Source organism: Bombina bombina, chromosome 6 (genome assembly GCF_027579735.1).
Source record: "Bombina bombina isolate aBomBom1 chromosome 6, aBomBom1.pri, whole genome shotgun sequence".
In the NCBI taxonomy this organism is placed as follows: Eukaryota; Metazoa; Chordata; class Amphibia; order Anura; family Bombinatoridae; genus Bombina; species Bombina bombina.
The window spans coordinates 731,988,880-732,006,045 of NC_069504.1; positions in this window are offsets into that span (position 1 = coordinate 731,988,880).

The following is a 17,166-nucleotide window of genomic DNA, read 5'->3' on the forward strand; positions in this document are numbered from 1 at the left end:
GCCAGTTGTTCGTTCCTGTGAGTGCACTTCTCTCTGTATGTATTTAGTCTCCCTATGGGAAAAAGGGGCAACCAGACGTGGACTCCTTGCTCAGTGTGCTTAGAGGAATATGGCTACACCTCACTGACGAGGCCCAATGAAGGCCGAAACGATCGTCTGGGGTTGCTGTGTTCCTTGTTCAGAGAGGAATTGCCTGGTATTTCGGCGCTGGACTGACCGTAATAGGCGGGATCAGACTGATATACTACAGGAAAGTTCTTCTCTGTGAAAAGCATTACTGGGCTAAAAAGCTGCACCCAGGTGGTAAATCGCCATAGAACAGGCTAACAATTGTATTGAGCCAGTTGTTCGTTCCTGTGAGTGCACTTCTCTCTGTATGTATTTAGTCTCCCTATGGGAAAAAGGGGCAACCAGACGTGGACTCCTTGCTCAGTGTGCTTAGAGGAATATGGCTACACCTCACTGACGAGGCCCAATGAAGGCCGAAACGATCGTCTGGGGTTGCTGTGTTCCTTGTTCAGAGAGGAATTGCCTGGTATTTCGGCGCTGGACTGACCGTAATAGGCGGGATCAGACTGATATACTACAGGAAAGTTCTTCTCTGTGAAAAGCATTACTGGGCTAAAAAGCTGCACCCAGGTGGTAAATCGCCATAGAACAGGCTAACAATTGTATTGAGCCAGTTGTTCGTTCCTGTGAGTGCACTTCTCTCTGCAATGCTACAAATACATCAGTGCTTAATTGCACTTTATAAAGTCACACATGAGCATCTATTATTTTGATAGGTTTATGTTTCTAGCACAGTTTCTGTTTTCTACTTCTTTGACAGGTGCTGAGAATAATAAATGATCTGTCTATTACTATCCTATAGGTCCAAGAGAGGCCCAAACCAACTTCTTTATTTTATTTCTATAATTCTCCTTTTATAATAAGATGTTATACAAAAAGGGTCCAAGAGAGGCCACTATATTCAAGGCCGGATTGGCCTACCAAGATACCAGGAGACTTCATAGTGGGCTGCAGCAGCTGGGGTTAGAAAGCTACAATTTAAAGGGGTGATTAATGGATGCAATTGGGTTGTAGGGTTGCTATATAACCACAATCTGGTGTTTTTCCATCTTAATATGAGGAGAGTCCACGGCTTCATTCCTTACTTGTGGGAATACAGAACCTGACCACTAGGAGGAGGGAAAGACACCCCAGCCAAAGGCTTAAATACCTCCCCCACTCCCCTCATCCCCCAGTCATTCTTTGCCTTTTGTCATAGGAGGATGGCAGAGAAGTGTCGGAAGATTCGGAGTAGTCTCTTATGGAAGGTAGTACTCTTCGGTATGGGGACTGAAGTTTTAAGTAGTCTTGTCAGACTCTCAGTGAGATCATTGACGAATGTTAGGGTCTGGAGATGCAGGGAGAGTCTTTCTGTGAAACCATCCAGACTCGTATTAACAACTCTAAAGCAATCAGTGTTGACGAGTTTCACTGCCTGCTTCTATCACTCAGGTCCATGTCAGGTGCGATGCTACAAGACTGTCAAACTTGAGAGGCTGTGTGTCTGTTCCACGGTGATGATTCCGGTAAGAATGTTTCATTTTATTTCATATGATATTTATCTGTATGGAATCAAGGGTTAATATCTCCAGAAGGGGATTATTGAACAGGGAGATTTATACATGATTTGCTTTTTTATGTTTTATGCTGCTACATGTGTGAGATGAGTCACTGGCAGATGTGGGAACATTCAGGTTTTACTTTAGTTTTGGATAACTGTGCAGCCTGTCAGTTTGGCATGCTTTTCTTCCAGCAGCAGGGGCGGTCCTGCATGGCACTCCATGTGACCGGGTGTTGCCTCATTAACTTCCTCTTTCCTGACCATGCGGTTTACAGGAGAAGAAGCAGTTTCTCTGTGGGGCCTGGGTCATAGGAGGTGGTGAGTGCCCCGGCCATTGGGGGTATAAAGGTGCCATTTACTTTTTCTATAGTCCATTTTAAAAGCACAAGCTATGGAGGACTCTGATGCGTTAGCGGGTACTCCCTCTTTACCCAGATCTAATACCTGTTTTATTATGAGGAGGCTAAGGTATACCCGCCTGCTCAATTATGTTCCACATGCCTTGATAAGGTTATGTTTAAAAAGACCAAGATGTTTAGTACCACTGAGCTGTCACCTCTGAGGAGTCTCCGTCCCACAAGGTGCATTCCCTGCAATCATCTCCTATTACACATGCAGCTCCCCATTGTACGACTAATCCTCCTCCTCTTACTGCCAGACTTTTCTGAACAGTTACAAATTGCAGTGTCTGCAGCCTTTAGTGCTTTACCTCACCCTGCTAAGCGCAAGCGAAAGGTTAAATACTGCTATCCTTCCCAGGGGTCATCTAACAACTTGCTGGATTTATCTGATACTAGATTATCCACAGATGAAGACACCTCTGATACTTCAGAGGAGGCTCTTTCTGGGTCGGAATCGTCTGCCTCTAAGCCTCCGGCTGTGGAGGAACCAGACTTTAGATTTAGGATGGAGCACTTATGTTTTCTGTTTTAGGAAGTGTTGGCTATGTTAGAGGTTCTGGAACCTACGTTACCTGAGAAACCTTCTATTCCTAAGCTTGATAAGGTTTATGAGGACAGGGTGGTGCCACAAACTTTCCCGGTTCCCGTTATGATGGTAAATATTATTAAAAATGAATGGGAAAGACTTGGATCCTCTTTTTCCCCTTCTTCTTCCTTTAAGAAATTGTTCCCGGTTCCTGACTCCCAATTGGAGTTGTGGGGGTCTGTCCCTAAGGTGGATGTAGCTATCTCCACGCTTGCTAAGCGCACCTTTATCCCGCTTGAGGATAGTTCATCATTTAAGGAGCCCATGGATAAGAAGCTAGAAACTCTGTTGAGAAAGATGTTTCAGCATACAGGATTTTTTTTCAGCCTGCAGCGGCAGTTGCTGCCATGGCAGGAGCCGCTACCTATTGGTGTGACTCTCTGCCGGAGAAACTCCCCTCAATGAAATCCAGGAAAGAATTAGGCCTTGAGAGTAGCTAATTCGTTTATTTGCGATGCAAATATGCAGATTATTCGCTTGAATGCCAAGACATCAGGCTTTTCTCTTGTTAAGTGTATCCAGTCCACGGATCATCCATTACTTATGGAATATATTCTCCTTCCCAACAGCAAGTTGCAAGAGTCCACCCACAGCAAAGCTGCTATATAGCTCCTCCCCTAACTGCCATACTCAGTCATTCTCTTGCAAGCCTCAACATAGATAGGAGGTCGTGAGAGTCTGTGGTTTTTTATACTTAGTTTATTCTTCAATCAAAAGTTTGTTATTTTTAAATGGCACCGGAGTGTGCTGTTTATCTCAGGCAGTATTTGGAAGAAGAATCTGCCTGCGTTTTTCTATGATCTTAGCAGACGTAACTAAGATCCATTTGCTGTTCTCACACATTCTGAGGAGTGAGGTACTTCAGAGGGGGAATGGCGTGCAGGTTTTCCTGCAGATAAGGTATGTGCAGTAAAATATTTTTCTAGGAATGGAATTGACTAAGAAAATACTGCTGATACCGAAGTAATGTAAGTAAAGCCTTAAATGCAGCGATAGCGACTGGTATCAGGCTTATTAATAGAGATACATACTCTTATAAAAATGTGTTTTAAAACGTTTGCTGGCATGTTTAATCGTTTTTTAACGTACATTGGTGATAACACTGTAATGTTGGTATAGCCTTAAATGCAGTAAAAGCGACTGGTATCAGGCTTATTAATAGAGATACATACTCTTGTAAAAATGTGTTTTAAAACATTTGCTGGCATGTTTAATCGTTTTTTAACATATGTTTGGTGATAAAACTTATTGGGGCCTAAGTTTTTTCCAAATGGCTGGCTTAAATTTTGCATAGAAACAGTTAATTGAAGCTTCCCACTGTTGTAATATGAGTGGGAAGGGCCTAATTTAGCGCTTTTTTGCGCAGTTAAAATTACAAAATGAATCATCCAGATTCCCTCAGCAGTCCCATGAATACTACAGGACATTTCTAAAGGGCTAAAAAGACTTCCAAAATCGTTTATAGGGAAGGTAATCCACAGCTCTGCTGTGGCAGTTTGTTGTGTCTGTTTTTAAAAACGTCTATGTCGTTTTTTTTATCTGTTTTTTGCATTAAGGGGTTAATCATCCATTTGCAAGTGGGTGCAATGCTCTGTTACCTTATTACATGTACTGTAAAAATTTCGTTTGTTTTACTGCCTTTTTTCACTGTTTTTCAAATTTTGACAAAATTTGTTTCTCTTAAAGGCACAGTAACGTTTTATATATTTGCTTGTTAACTTGATTTAAAGTGTTTTCCAAGCTTACTAGTCTCATTATTAGTCTGTTCTAACATGTCTGACATAGAGGAAGCTCTGTGTTCATTATGTTTTAAAGCCATGGTGGAACCCCATCTTAGAATGTGTACCAGATGTACTGATTTCATGTTAAACAATAAAGATCATTTTTTGTCTTTAAAAACATTATCACCAGAGGATTCTGTCGTGGGGGTAGTTATGCCCACTAACTCTCCCCACGTGTCAGACCTTTTGACTCCCGCTTTAGGGACTCACGCTCAAATGGCGCCAAGTACATCAAGGGCACCCATAGTGTTTATTTTACCAGGGGATTCTGTCGAGGGGAAAGTTATGCCGACTAACTCTCCCCACGTGTCAGACCCTTCGACTCCCGCTTCAGGGACTCACGCTCAAATGGCGCCAAGTACATCAAGGGCGTCCATAGCGTTTATTTTACAAGACATGGCAAAGGTGGTGAATAATACTCTGGCAGCAGTATTAGTCAGACTACCTGAAATTAAAGGAAAGCAGATAGCTCACAATATGCTTAGTCTGTGGGTGATTTTTTTGACTCAGGGAAGATGATTTAACCTGATTCTGATATTTCTACATTTAAAATTTATGCTTGAGAACCTCCACTTGTTGCTCAGGGAGGCTTTGGCTGCTCTGAATGAATGTGTACAATCGCAGGGCCAGAGAAATTGTGTAAACTGGATAAATAATATGCAGTGCCGGTGTGTACTGATGTTTTTCCAATACCTAAAGAGGTTTATTAATTTTTTTTTTTTTTTTTTTAATAAGGAATGGGATAGACCAGGTGTGCCGTTCTCTTCCCCTCCTATTTTTTAGAAGAATGTTTTCTAATAGTTACGACCACACGGGACTTCTGGCAGACAGTTCCTAAGGTGGAGAGAAGAGTTTCTACTCTAGCTAGGCGTACCACTACCTCTGGCGAGGACAGTTGTGCTTTTTAGATCCAATGGATAAAAAATGTTTATTCAACAGGGTTTTATCCTGCAGCCCCTTGCATACATTGCTTCTGTCACTGCTGCTGCGGCGTTCTGGGTTGAGTCTCTTGATGAGGCTTTACAGTTAGCGACTCCATTGGATGAATATATTTGACAAGCTTATGCTAGCCAATTCCTTTGTTTTCTGATGCCTTTGTTCATTTGACTAGACTAACGGCTAAGAATTCTGTTTTTTACTATACTGGCGCGCAGAGCGCTATGGCTTATATCATGGTCAGCTGTCGTGACTTTAATAAATAAGCTACTTAACTTCCCTTCAAGGGGCAGACCCTATTCGGGCCTGGTTTGAAGGAGATTATTGCTTATATCACTGGAGGAAAAGCTCATGCCCTTCCTCAGGATAGGTCCAAATCAAGGGCCAAGAAAGGTCTAATTTTCGTGCCTTTTAAAACTTCAGGGCAGGTGTGGCATCCACTTCCTCTAAGGCAAAACAAGAGGGAATTTTTGCTCAGTCCAAGGCGGTCTGGAGACAATCGGACCTGGAACAAAGATAAGCAGGCCAAGGAGCCTACTGCTGCCTCTAAGGCAGCATGAAAGAATGGACCCCTATCCGGTAACGGATCCTATAGGGGGCAGACTTTCATTCTTCGCCCAGGCGTGGGCAAGAGATGTCCAGGATCCCTAGGCATTGGAATTTATATCCCTGAGATATCTTCTGGATTTCAAAGATTCCCCCCCCCAAAAAAAGGGGAGATTTCGCCTTTCCAATTATCTGCAAACCAGATAAAGAAGGAGGCATTTTTACATTGTGTACGAGATCCATCCAGTTCCAAGAGAGGAACAGGGACAGAGTTTTTACTCAAATCTGTTTGTGGTTCCCAAGGAGAGGGAACCTTCAGACCTATTTTGGATCTAAAGATCTTAAACAAATTCCTCAGAATTCCGTCTTTTAAGATGGAAACTATTCGTACCATCTTAACTATGATCCAGGAGAGTCAATAGAGGACTACAATGGATTTGAAGTATGTTTATCCTCACATTGTGATGCATAAAGATCACCATCGTTTTTCAGGTTTGCCTTTCTAGACAGGCATTACCAGTTTGTAGCTCTTTCCGTTGGGATATCTACAGCCCCAAGAATCTTTATGGAGGTTCTGGGGTCGCTTTGGCGGTCCTTAGGCCGCGGGGCATAGAAGTGGCCCCTTATTTAGACGACATCCTGATACAGGCGTCAAACATCCAAATTGCCAAGTCTCATACGGACGTAGTACTGGCATTTCTGAGATCACATGGGTGGAAAGTGAACAAGGAAAGAGTTCTCTATCCCCAATCTCAAGGGTTTCCCTCTTAGGGACTCTGATAGATTCTGTAGAAATGAAAATTTACCTGACGGAGTCCAGGTTGTCAATGTTTCTAAATTTCTGCCGTGTTTTTCATTCCATCCGCGCCCTTCGGTGGCTCAGTACATGAATGAAATCGGCTTAATGGTAGCGGCAAGGGACATAGTACCGTTTGCACGTCTACATTTCAGACCGCTGCAACTATGCATGCTCAGTCAGAGGAACGGGGATTACACAGGTTTGTCCCCCTGTTAAACCTGGACCAAGAGACCAGAGATTCTCTGGTGACTATGTCGGGTCCATCTGTCCAAGGGTATGACCTTCCGCAGGTCAGATGGGACAATTGTTACAATAGATGCCAGCCTTTTAGGTTGGGATGCAGTCTGGAACTCCCTGAAGGCTCAGGGATAGTGGACTTAGGAGGAGACCCTCCTTCTAATAAATATTCTGGAACTGGGAGTGATATTCCATGTTCTTCAGACTTGGCCTCAGTTAAGCAACTCTGAGGTACATCATATTCAGTCGGACAATATACACGACTGTGGTTTACATCAGCCATCAAGGGGGAACAGAAGTTCCCTAGCGATGTTAGAAGTCTTACAATAATTCACTGGACAGAGACTCACTCTTGTCTATCAGCTATCCATATCCCAGGTGTTGAGAACTGGGAGGTGGTTTTTCTAAGTCGTCAGACTTTTCTTCCGGGGGAGTGGGATTTCCTCAGGAGGTCAAGCCCAAGCAGGAGAGGGCTTTGGTGTTTTTGTCAGCGCCTGCGTAGCCACGCAGGACCTGGTATGCAGATCTGGTGGACATGTCATCCTTTCCATCACGGTCTCTGCTTCTGAGACAGGTCCCTCTACTTCAGGGTCCTTTCAACCATCTAAATAGAATCAATCTGAGATGGACTGCCTGGAGACTGAACACTTGATGTTATCAAAGCATGGCTTCTCCGAGTCAGTCATTGATACCTTAATACAGACATGAAAGCCTGTCTCTAGGAAAATTGAACATAGATATGGTGTAAATATCTGATTGTTATGAATCCAAGGGTTACTCGTGGAGTAAAGTCTGGATTCCCAGGATATTATCTTTTCTCCAAGATGTTTTGGAGAAAAGGGTTGTCAGCTAATTCCTTAAAAGGGACAGATTTTTACTCTGTCTATTTTTTTGCACAAGCGTCTGGCAGGTATTCTAGACGTTCAGGCATTTGGTCAGGCTTTGGTTAGATCCAAGCCTGTGTTTAAAACTGTTGCTCCACCATGGAGCTTAAACCTGGTTCTTAAGGTTTCTTCAAGAAGTTCCGTTTGAACCTTTTTTTGTTCCATAGATATCAATCTTTATCTTGGAAAGTTCCTTTTGTGTAGCTATTTCCTCGACTCGTAGAGTCTCCAAGTTATCTGTGTTACAATGTGATTCTCCTTATCTGGTCCTTTGTACGGATAAGGTAGTCCTGCGTACCAACCTGGGTTTTTTCCTAAGGTGGTATCTAACAAGAACATCACTCAAGAGATAGTTGTTCCATGCTTGTATCCTAATCCTTCCTCAAAGAAGGAACGTCTATTACACAATATTGGACGTGGTTTGGGCTTTAAAGTTTTACTTACAAGCTACTACAGTTTTCATCAAACGTTCACCTTGTTTGTTGTCTATTCTGGACAGAGGAGAGGTCAAAAGACTTCAGCAGCCTCTCTGTCTTTTTGGTTAAAAAGCATAATTCATTTAGCTTATGAGACTGCTGGACAGCAGCCTCCTGAAGGGATTACAGCTCATTCTACTAGAGCTGTGGTTTTCACTTGGGCCTTTTTTAAATGTGGCTTCTGTTGAACAGATTTACAAGACGGAGTCTTGGTCTGCGCTTCATACTTTTTCAAATTTAACAAATTTGATACCTTGCTTCTTCGGAGGCTATTTTTGGGAGAAAGTGTTTCTTACAGGCAGTGGTAACTTCCGTTTCAGTACCTGCCTTGTCCCTCCCATCATCCGTGTACTTTAGCTTTGGTATTGGTATTCCATAAGTAATGGATGATCTGTGGACTGGATACACTTAACAAGAGAAAACATAATTTATGCTTACCTGATAAATTTATTTCTCTTGTAGTGTATCCAGTCCACGGCCCGCCCTGTCACTTTAAGGCAGGTAATTTTTTCATTTGAACTACAGTCACCACTGCACCCTATGGTTTTTCCTTTCTCTGCATGTTTTCGGTCGAATGACTGAGTATGGCAGTTAGGGGAGGAGCTATATAGCAGCTTTGCTGTGGGTGGACTCTTGCAACTTCCTGTTGGGAAGGAGAATATATTCCATAAGTAATGGATGATCCGTGGACTGGATACACTACAAGAGAAATAAATTTATCAGGTAAGCATAAATTATGTTTTCTGTTCTAGCCTGTAGGGCTCTGTGGCTGAAGTCTTGGTCTGCTAACATGACTTCAAAATCTAGATTGCTTTCCCTTCCATTTAAGGGGAAGGTTCTTTTCGGTCCAGGACTGGACTATTATATCCACGGTCACTGGGGGCAAGGGTGCATTTTTACCGCAGGACAGGGTCCTAATTTTCATCCCTTTCATTCAGATAAATCCCAACGCCAGCAGCCCTCTGTGAAGCCTAATCAGTCCAAGGGAACTTGAAAACCATCTCAATCTTGGAATAAATCCAAGCAGAACAAGAAGCCCACCGAGACAAAATCGGCATGAAGGGGCAAACTCCGATCCGTCGCTGGATCGCGTTGGGGGCAGACTATCTCTCTTTGTGGAGGCTTAGCTGGGAGACGTGCAAGACCCTTGGGTTCTGGAAGTCATTGCTCAGGGTTACAGGATAGGTTTCAAATCTCATCCACCCAGGGGTAGATTCCTCTTATCAAACCTGTCTTCAAGACCAGAAAAATTAGATGCTTTTCTAGGGTGTGTGAGGGAGCTCTCCTCTCTAGGAGTGATTGTGCCAGTACCTCTAGCAGAGAGAGGTCTTAGATACTACTCAAACCTTTTTGTGGTTCCAAAGAAGGAGGGTACATTTCGTCCGATTCTAGACCTAAAGTGCTTAAACAAGTTTCTGTCTGTGCCATTGTTCACTTGAAGGATGCTTATCTTCATGTGCCAATGCACAAGGATCACTTCAAGTTCTTAAGATTCACTTTTCTGGACCAGCACTTCCAGTTTTTAGTTCTTCCTTTTGGTCTGGCTACTGCTCCAAGAGTCTTTACGAAGGAACTGGGGACTCTGCTTGCGAGATCCAGAGGTATTGCAGTAGTGCCTTATTTTGACGACATCCTAGTCCAGGCTCCGTCCTGCCGTCTGGCAGAAGACCATTCAAAAGCTCTTCTACTTCTTCAATCTCATGGATGGAAGATAAACTTAGAAAAGAGTTCTCTGGTTCCCAGTACCAGAGTGGAATTCCTGGGCACTATAATAGATTCCATATCCATGAAGATATTCCTTACAGACCAGAGACGTTGCAAAATTACTTCCAATTGTCTTGCACTTCAGACCTCCTTAAGGCCATCTGTGGCCCAGTGTATGGAGGTGATTTGGTTCATCGTGTCCAGCATATATATCATTCCATTTGCCAGGTTCCATCTCAGACCTCTTCAGCTGTACATGCTAAGGCAATGGAACGGCGATCACTCGGATCTATCCCAACAGATTTCTCTGATGCCTGTCATCTGCTCATGCACAACCGAGGGCTCACATGTTCATGGTCCCGCCCCCTCCTGTCAATCTCCACTACTGATTGGACTACAGACACACGCCCCCCAACACACGTAGTTGTATTCGAGGGAGGTTTCTAGTGGCGATGACTTCTGGTTATACACCTGCGCTACATATACACACTCTGGGTTACCTGGTAAACAACGTCTCCATTTTTGATTGTTGATCATAAAAATTGTATCTGACTGCTGTTAGTTGAATTCATTATGTCCAGCTCAAGTTAATCGATTATTAGACATTATGTTGCGGAATAAGAAGGTTCCGTTATTAGGAATCAATGCCCCTTTTTATTCCTTGATCACTTTAAACGAAATAGTGGCTATACCAGTTGCTCAGAGGGGTGAGTGTGATAGATAAACTATTAGGTAACATACGCCTAGATTTAGAGTTTTGCGGCCGAAGGGGTGCGTTAGCTACGTGTCTTTTTTTCTAGCGCTGCTTCTAAACAACGCTGGTATTTAGAGTTCTCTGAAGGGCTGCGTTAGGCTCCAAAAAGGGAGCGTAAAGGCATATTTACCGCCACTTCAACTCTCAATACCAGCGTTGCTTACCGTAGCGGCTAGCTGGAAAAACGTGCTCATGCACGATTCCCCCATAGGAAACAATGGGGCAGTTTGGGCTGAAAAAAAAACTAACACCTGCAAAAAAGCAGCGTTAAGCTCCTAACGCAGCCCCATTGTTTCCTATGGGGAAACACTTTCTAAGTCTGCACCTAACACCCTAACATGAACCCCGAGTCTAAACACCCCTAACCTTACACTTTATTAACCCCTAATCTGCCGCCCCCGCTATCGCTGACACCTGCATTACACAATTAACCCCTAATCTGCCGCTCCGGACACTGCCGTAACCTACATTATACCTATGTACCCCTAATCTGCTGCCCCTAACATCGCCGACACCTATATTATATAAATAAATAAATTACCTACAATTACCTACAATTAAATAAACTAAACTAAATTACAAAACAAACAAACACTAAATTACAAAAAATAAAAAAAGATTACAAGAATATTAGGCTAATTACACCTACTCTAAGCCCCCTAATAAAATAAAAAAGCCCCCCAAAATAATAAAGGTCCCTACCCTTTATAGCCAATAGAATGCGAGCTCAATCTGATTGGCTGATTGGATCAGCCGATCAGATTGAACTTGAATCTGATTGGCTGATTCAATCAGCCAATCAGATTTTTCCTACCTTAATTCCTATCGGCTGATAGAATCCTATCAGCCAATCGGAATTCGAGGGACACCATCTTGGATGACGCCATTTAAAGGAACCGTCATTCGTCGTCTAGTCGTCGGGGAAGAAGGATGTTCCGCGCCGGAGGTCTTGAAGATGGAGCCGCTCCTCGTCGGATGGATGAAGATAGAAGATGCCGCTTGGATGAAGATGTCTGCCGGTCCGGATGTCCTCTTCTGCCCGGATAGGATGAAGACTTCTGCCGCTCCGGATGTCCTCTTTTGGTCCATCGGTGCCCAGCTGGGTGAACACTGCTCAAGGTAGGGAGATCTTCAGGGGGGTAGTGTTAGGTATAATGTAGGTTGCGGCGGTGTCCGGAGAGGCAGATTAGGGGTTAATTGTTTCCTATGGGGGAATCGTGCACGAGCACGTTTTTCCAGCTAGCCGCTACGGTAAGCAACGCTGGTATTGAGAGTTGAAGTGGCAGTAAATATGCCTCTACGCTCCCTTTTTGGAGCCTAACGCAGCCCTTCAGAGAACTCTAAATACCAGCGTTGTTTAGAAGCAGCGCTAGAAAAAAGATCTAGGTGAAAGGATCTTTATTTACCTTGTAGGAATCTGTTTAACATGAATGGTTATGAACATATATTTTGTACCAACATATAATTGTGAAACATATTGCAATATATTGTCTGAATTTTTTTATATGTTCTTTATGCTATTGTGATCTGTTATTTTATTTTTGTCTGATTTGAATTGCTGGTATATTGGGATTTGTCAATTATGAATAAGCTGCTTAGGCCTTTGTTTATATGTGGCTGCTATGCCAACTAAACACCTGTGAATCACATGCTCTATGTTCACTGATGAATCACATGCTCTATGTTCACTGATGTTACCATACCAACCAATTAATTGTGAATACATACAGGTGTGAGTTTTTAATTGCTTAACCTATCAGCACACTGTTTTTAATTTTGATGTCTGTTATATAGCAAGTGTTTTAACATTGTCAACTATAGCCTGATGAAACAGCCCACAGGATGCTGAGAAACGCGTCACTTTTTAAATAAAGTATATCTTTTTTTAATACACACTTTCTATTCTGGTGTATGTCACCGTTTACTTTCTGCTGAGATTTTTTGAATATATATTTTGTGTGGTTGCTGCTGCTTGCCTTGAAATCTACAGTCAACTGGGCGGCTGTGAGGTACCAGTACGCTGGTATTGCACCTGGCGGTGCATTGCATCTTGTAAGTACAATCTTATGGTCTTACATTGCTCCTGTGCAAACGTTACTGGGCTATGTTTTGCTTGCTTCTTTCCGCTCACTCAGGCACAAGACAACAGGCCCCTTTAAGGAAATCTGACTGAGTCTCTGCTGGGGGTTATCAGTGAGCTGGACCACTGCGAAGGTCCAGTCTGCCCCATTAGCACCGCTGGGTGCTTGTTGTTTGTGAGTATATACATCTATATGCTTTTATTTACATATGCTCTGGTGGTACTAGGCCATGGTGGCGCCTCTATTTTTCTATTTCTGCAGACAATGAATATCAGGATGATTGTCCTTTGACAGAGAGATGCCCCTCCTTCTGGATTATTGTCATGTATTGTTTTTTATGGACTTTTTTGTAATGCTATGTGCGAATGTTTGATGTTTTTATATATCAACTATTTGATTTTGATTTTGCTATCTGATTTTGCTCATACCAGGAATCGCCCCCTAAGGGAGTGGGGTACTTTTGTGTACACCACTCTCTACACATTTTTTAACTATTTTCAAATTATGGTGGAAAATAAGTATTTGGTCAATATCAAAAGTTCATCTCAATACTTTGTTATATATCCTTTGTTGGCAATGACAGAGGTCAAACATTTTCTGTAAGTCTTCACAAGGTTGTCACACACTGTGGCTGGTGTGTTGGCCCATTTCTGCATGCAGATCACCTCTAGAGCAGTGATGTTTTTGGGCAACACGGACTTTCAATTCCCTCCAAAGGTTTTCTATGGGGTTGAGATCTGGAGACTGGCTAGGCCACTCCAGGACCTTGAAATGCTTCTTACGAAGCCACTCCTTTGTTGCCCGGGCGGTGTGTTTGCGATCATTGTCAAGCTGAAAGACCCAGCCACGTTTCATCCTCAATGCCCTTGCTGATGGAAAGAGGTTTGCACTCAAAATCTCACAATACATGGCCCCATTCATTCTTTCATGTACACAGATCTTTGCAGAGAAACAGCCCCAAAGCATGATATTGCCATCCCCATGCTTCACAGTAGGTATGGTGTTCTTTGGTTGCAACTTAGCATTCTCTCTCCTCCAAACACGACGAGTTGTGTTTCTACCAAACAGTTCTACTTTGGTTTCATCTGACCATATGACATTCTCCCAATCCACTTCTGGATCATCCAAATGCTCTCTAGCATACTTCAGACGGGCCCGGACATGTACTGGCTTAAGCAGGGGGACACGTCTGGCACTGCAGGATCTGAGTCCCTGGCGGCGTAGTGTGTTACTGATGGTAGCCTTTGTTATGTTGCCCCTGCAGGTCATTCACTAGGTCCCCCCGTGTGGTTCTGGGATGTTTGCTCACCGTTCTTGTGATCATTTTGACCCCACGGGATGAGATCTTGCATGGAGCCCCAGATCGAGGGAGATTATCAGTGGTCTTGTATGTCTTCCATTTTCTAATTATTGCTCCCACAGTTGATTTCTTCACACCAAGCTGCTTGCCTATTGCAGATTCAGTCTTCCCAGCCTGGTGCAGGTCTACAATTTTGTTTCTGGTGTCCTTCAACAGTTCTTTGGTCTTCACCATAGTGGAGTTTGGAGTGTGACTGTTTGAGGTTGTGGACAGTTGTCTTTTATACTGATAACAAGTTCAAACAGGTGCCATTAATACAGGTAATTAGTGTCAGTCTATACAGTACCAATATATACAGTACGGGGGGCTGGACCATGTCACAGACTACTGTGGTCACTTTATGAAGTACTGGGGCGGGTAGGGTCAGGCCAGCCATCTCTCCGACAGATTACAGACTGTGTCACTGACTCACTATATACAGTACTGGTGGGTTAAACAGTGTCACTATATACAGTAATAGGGGGTCAGACAATCTCACAGACTCCTTTTGCAGACATCTAATCGGATTCACATTTTTTTTCTGTGTTAAATGTAAAAAAAAAATATGTATCAAATTCACTTTTTTTTTTGGGGGGGGGGACTTCTTAGATTCTTGCACCTGGGCCCTGTAGTTTCTAGATACACCTCTGAGTTAAAATATAGGTTTATCTCATTTTAATCTGCTCAATTGTGAATAAAGATGGACCAAGAGGCCCTGCAAGATGTTACATGTTCTTTATGTTTTGATGCTAATGTGGAACCACCATTCTCTTTCTGTTCTTCATGTAGTATTGAGAGAACTTTACAGTTCAGGGATAGACTTTTTTCTGAGCCAACATTGTCTGGGGTGGATGCTGTTCAGGAGCCTTCTGACAATGTTCAAGATATGCCGCAGCTTTCTCCTCTAGTGTCCCAAAATATATCATCCACACATCCAGTGCCCTGCACTTCCTCTCTTACTCCTCCTGGAGTTACGTTGCAAGACATTGCTTCCCTCATGTCCTCTGTGGTATCTGATGCGTTGTCTGCTTTTCCCATGCTGCAGGGAAAACGCAAGAGGAAATGTAAAGAATCAGTAGATAAGGTTGCGGATACAGTCATGGCTATTCCGAATGTTCCCTCCCAGAAGCTTGAGGAGGAAGATACTTCCGTAGCATCTGAGAGTGAAATCTCAGACTCAGACAGTATAATTCCTTCTGCTGATACTGAAGTTGTATCCTTTAGATTTAAGCTTGAACACCTCCGTTTGTTACTTAAGGAGGTTTTAGCTACCCTTGACGACTCTGACACTACTGTCGTAGTCAATCCTAAGAAGTCTAGTAAACTGAACAAATATTTTGATGTACCTTCCATGGTGGAGATTTTTCCTGTACCAGATAGAGCTATAGAAATTATTGCTAAGGAATGGGAGAGACCGGGTATCCCTTTTTCTCCATATATTTAACAAGATGTTTCCTATAGCAGACTCTATAAAGGAGTCTTGGCAGACGGTACCCAAGGTGGAAGAGGCAATTTCCACTCTAGCTAAGAGGACTACTATTCCCATAGAGGATAGTTGTTCTTTTAAAGACCCTATGGACGAGAAATTAGAGGAGTTACTCAAGAAAATGTATGTGCACCAGGGGCTACAATCGCAACCTGCGGTGTGTATTGCTACTGTCACTAGTGCGGCAGCATACTGGTTTGATGCATTGTCTGATTCTATTCTGACAGATACTCCCCTTGAAGAGATCCAGGATTGGATCAAGGTCCTTAAGTTGGCCAATTCCTTTATTACGGATGCTTCCCTACAGGTCATTAAACTGGGAGCAAAAATTTCCGGTTTTGCTGTACTGGCCCACAGAGCTTTATGGTAAAAATCTTGGTCTGCGGATGTGTCATCTAAGTCTAAAGCTTTTGGCAATCCCTTACAATGGTAAGACCTTGTTTGGACCGGGATTGGCGGAAATAATTTCCGACATTACGGGAGGAAAGGGCCATTTCCTCCCTCAGGATAAGAGGAATAAGCAGAAGGGACGTCAGAGCAATTTCTGTTCCTTTTGAAACTTCAAGGGTAAGCCTTTCTCGCCTTCTTCCAAGCAGGAACAGTCCAAGCCTTCCTGGAGGCCCAACCAGTCTTGGAACAAGGGTGAACAATCCAAGAAGCCCGCTATTGACTCAAAAGCAGCATGAAGGGCCTGCATCCGATCCGGGACCGGATCTTGTTGGGGGCAGGCTTTCCATCTTCGCTCAGGCTTGGGTTTGGGATGTTCAGGATCCCTGGGCGGTGGACATCGTGTCCCAGGGATACAAACTAGAGTTCAAGACCTTTCCTCCCAGGGGCAGGTTTCTGCTTTCAAGATTATCTGTAGACCAGATAAAAAGAGAGGTGTTCTTACACTGTGTTCGAGACCTTTCCCATAGCAGGAACAGGGTCTGGGGTTCTACTCCAATCTGTTCGTGGTTCCCAAAAAAGAGGGAACCTTCAGACAAATTTTAGATCTCAAGAGTCTAAACAAATTCCTCAGAGTGCCGTCCTTTAAGATGGAAACTATTCGTTCCATTCTTCCCTTGGTTCAAGAGGGTGAATTTATGACAAGGGTAGATTTAAAGGATGCGTAGCTGCATGTTCCCATCCACAAGGACCATCACAAGTTTCTGAGGTTTGCATTTCTAGACAAACACTTCCAGTTTGTGGCTCTTCTATTCGGCCTTGCCACAGCTCCCAGAAATTTCTCAAAGGTTCTGGGATCCCTGTTGGCGGTGCTCCAATTGTGGGGCATTGCATTGGTACCTTATCTGGACAACATTCTGGTTCAGGCGCCATCCTTTCAACAAGCAAGATCCCACATGGAAATGTTGTTATCTTTCCTGTGATCTCACAGATGGAAGGTGAATTTGGAAAAGAGTTCCTTAGTTCCAACTACATGGGTAATTTTCTTGGGAACCATAATAGAATCCTTATCAATGAAAAATTTTCTGACAGAAGTCAGGAAATCCAAGATTTTGATTCCTGTCTAGCACTTCAGTCATCTCCTCGGCCATCAGTGGCTC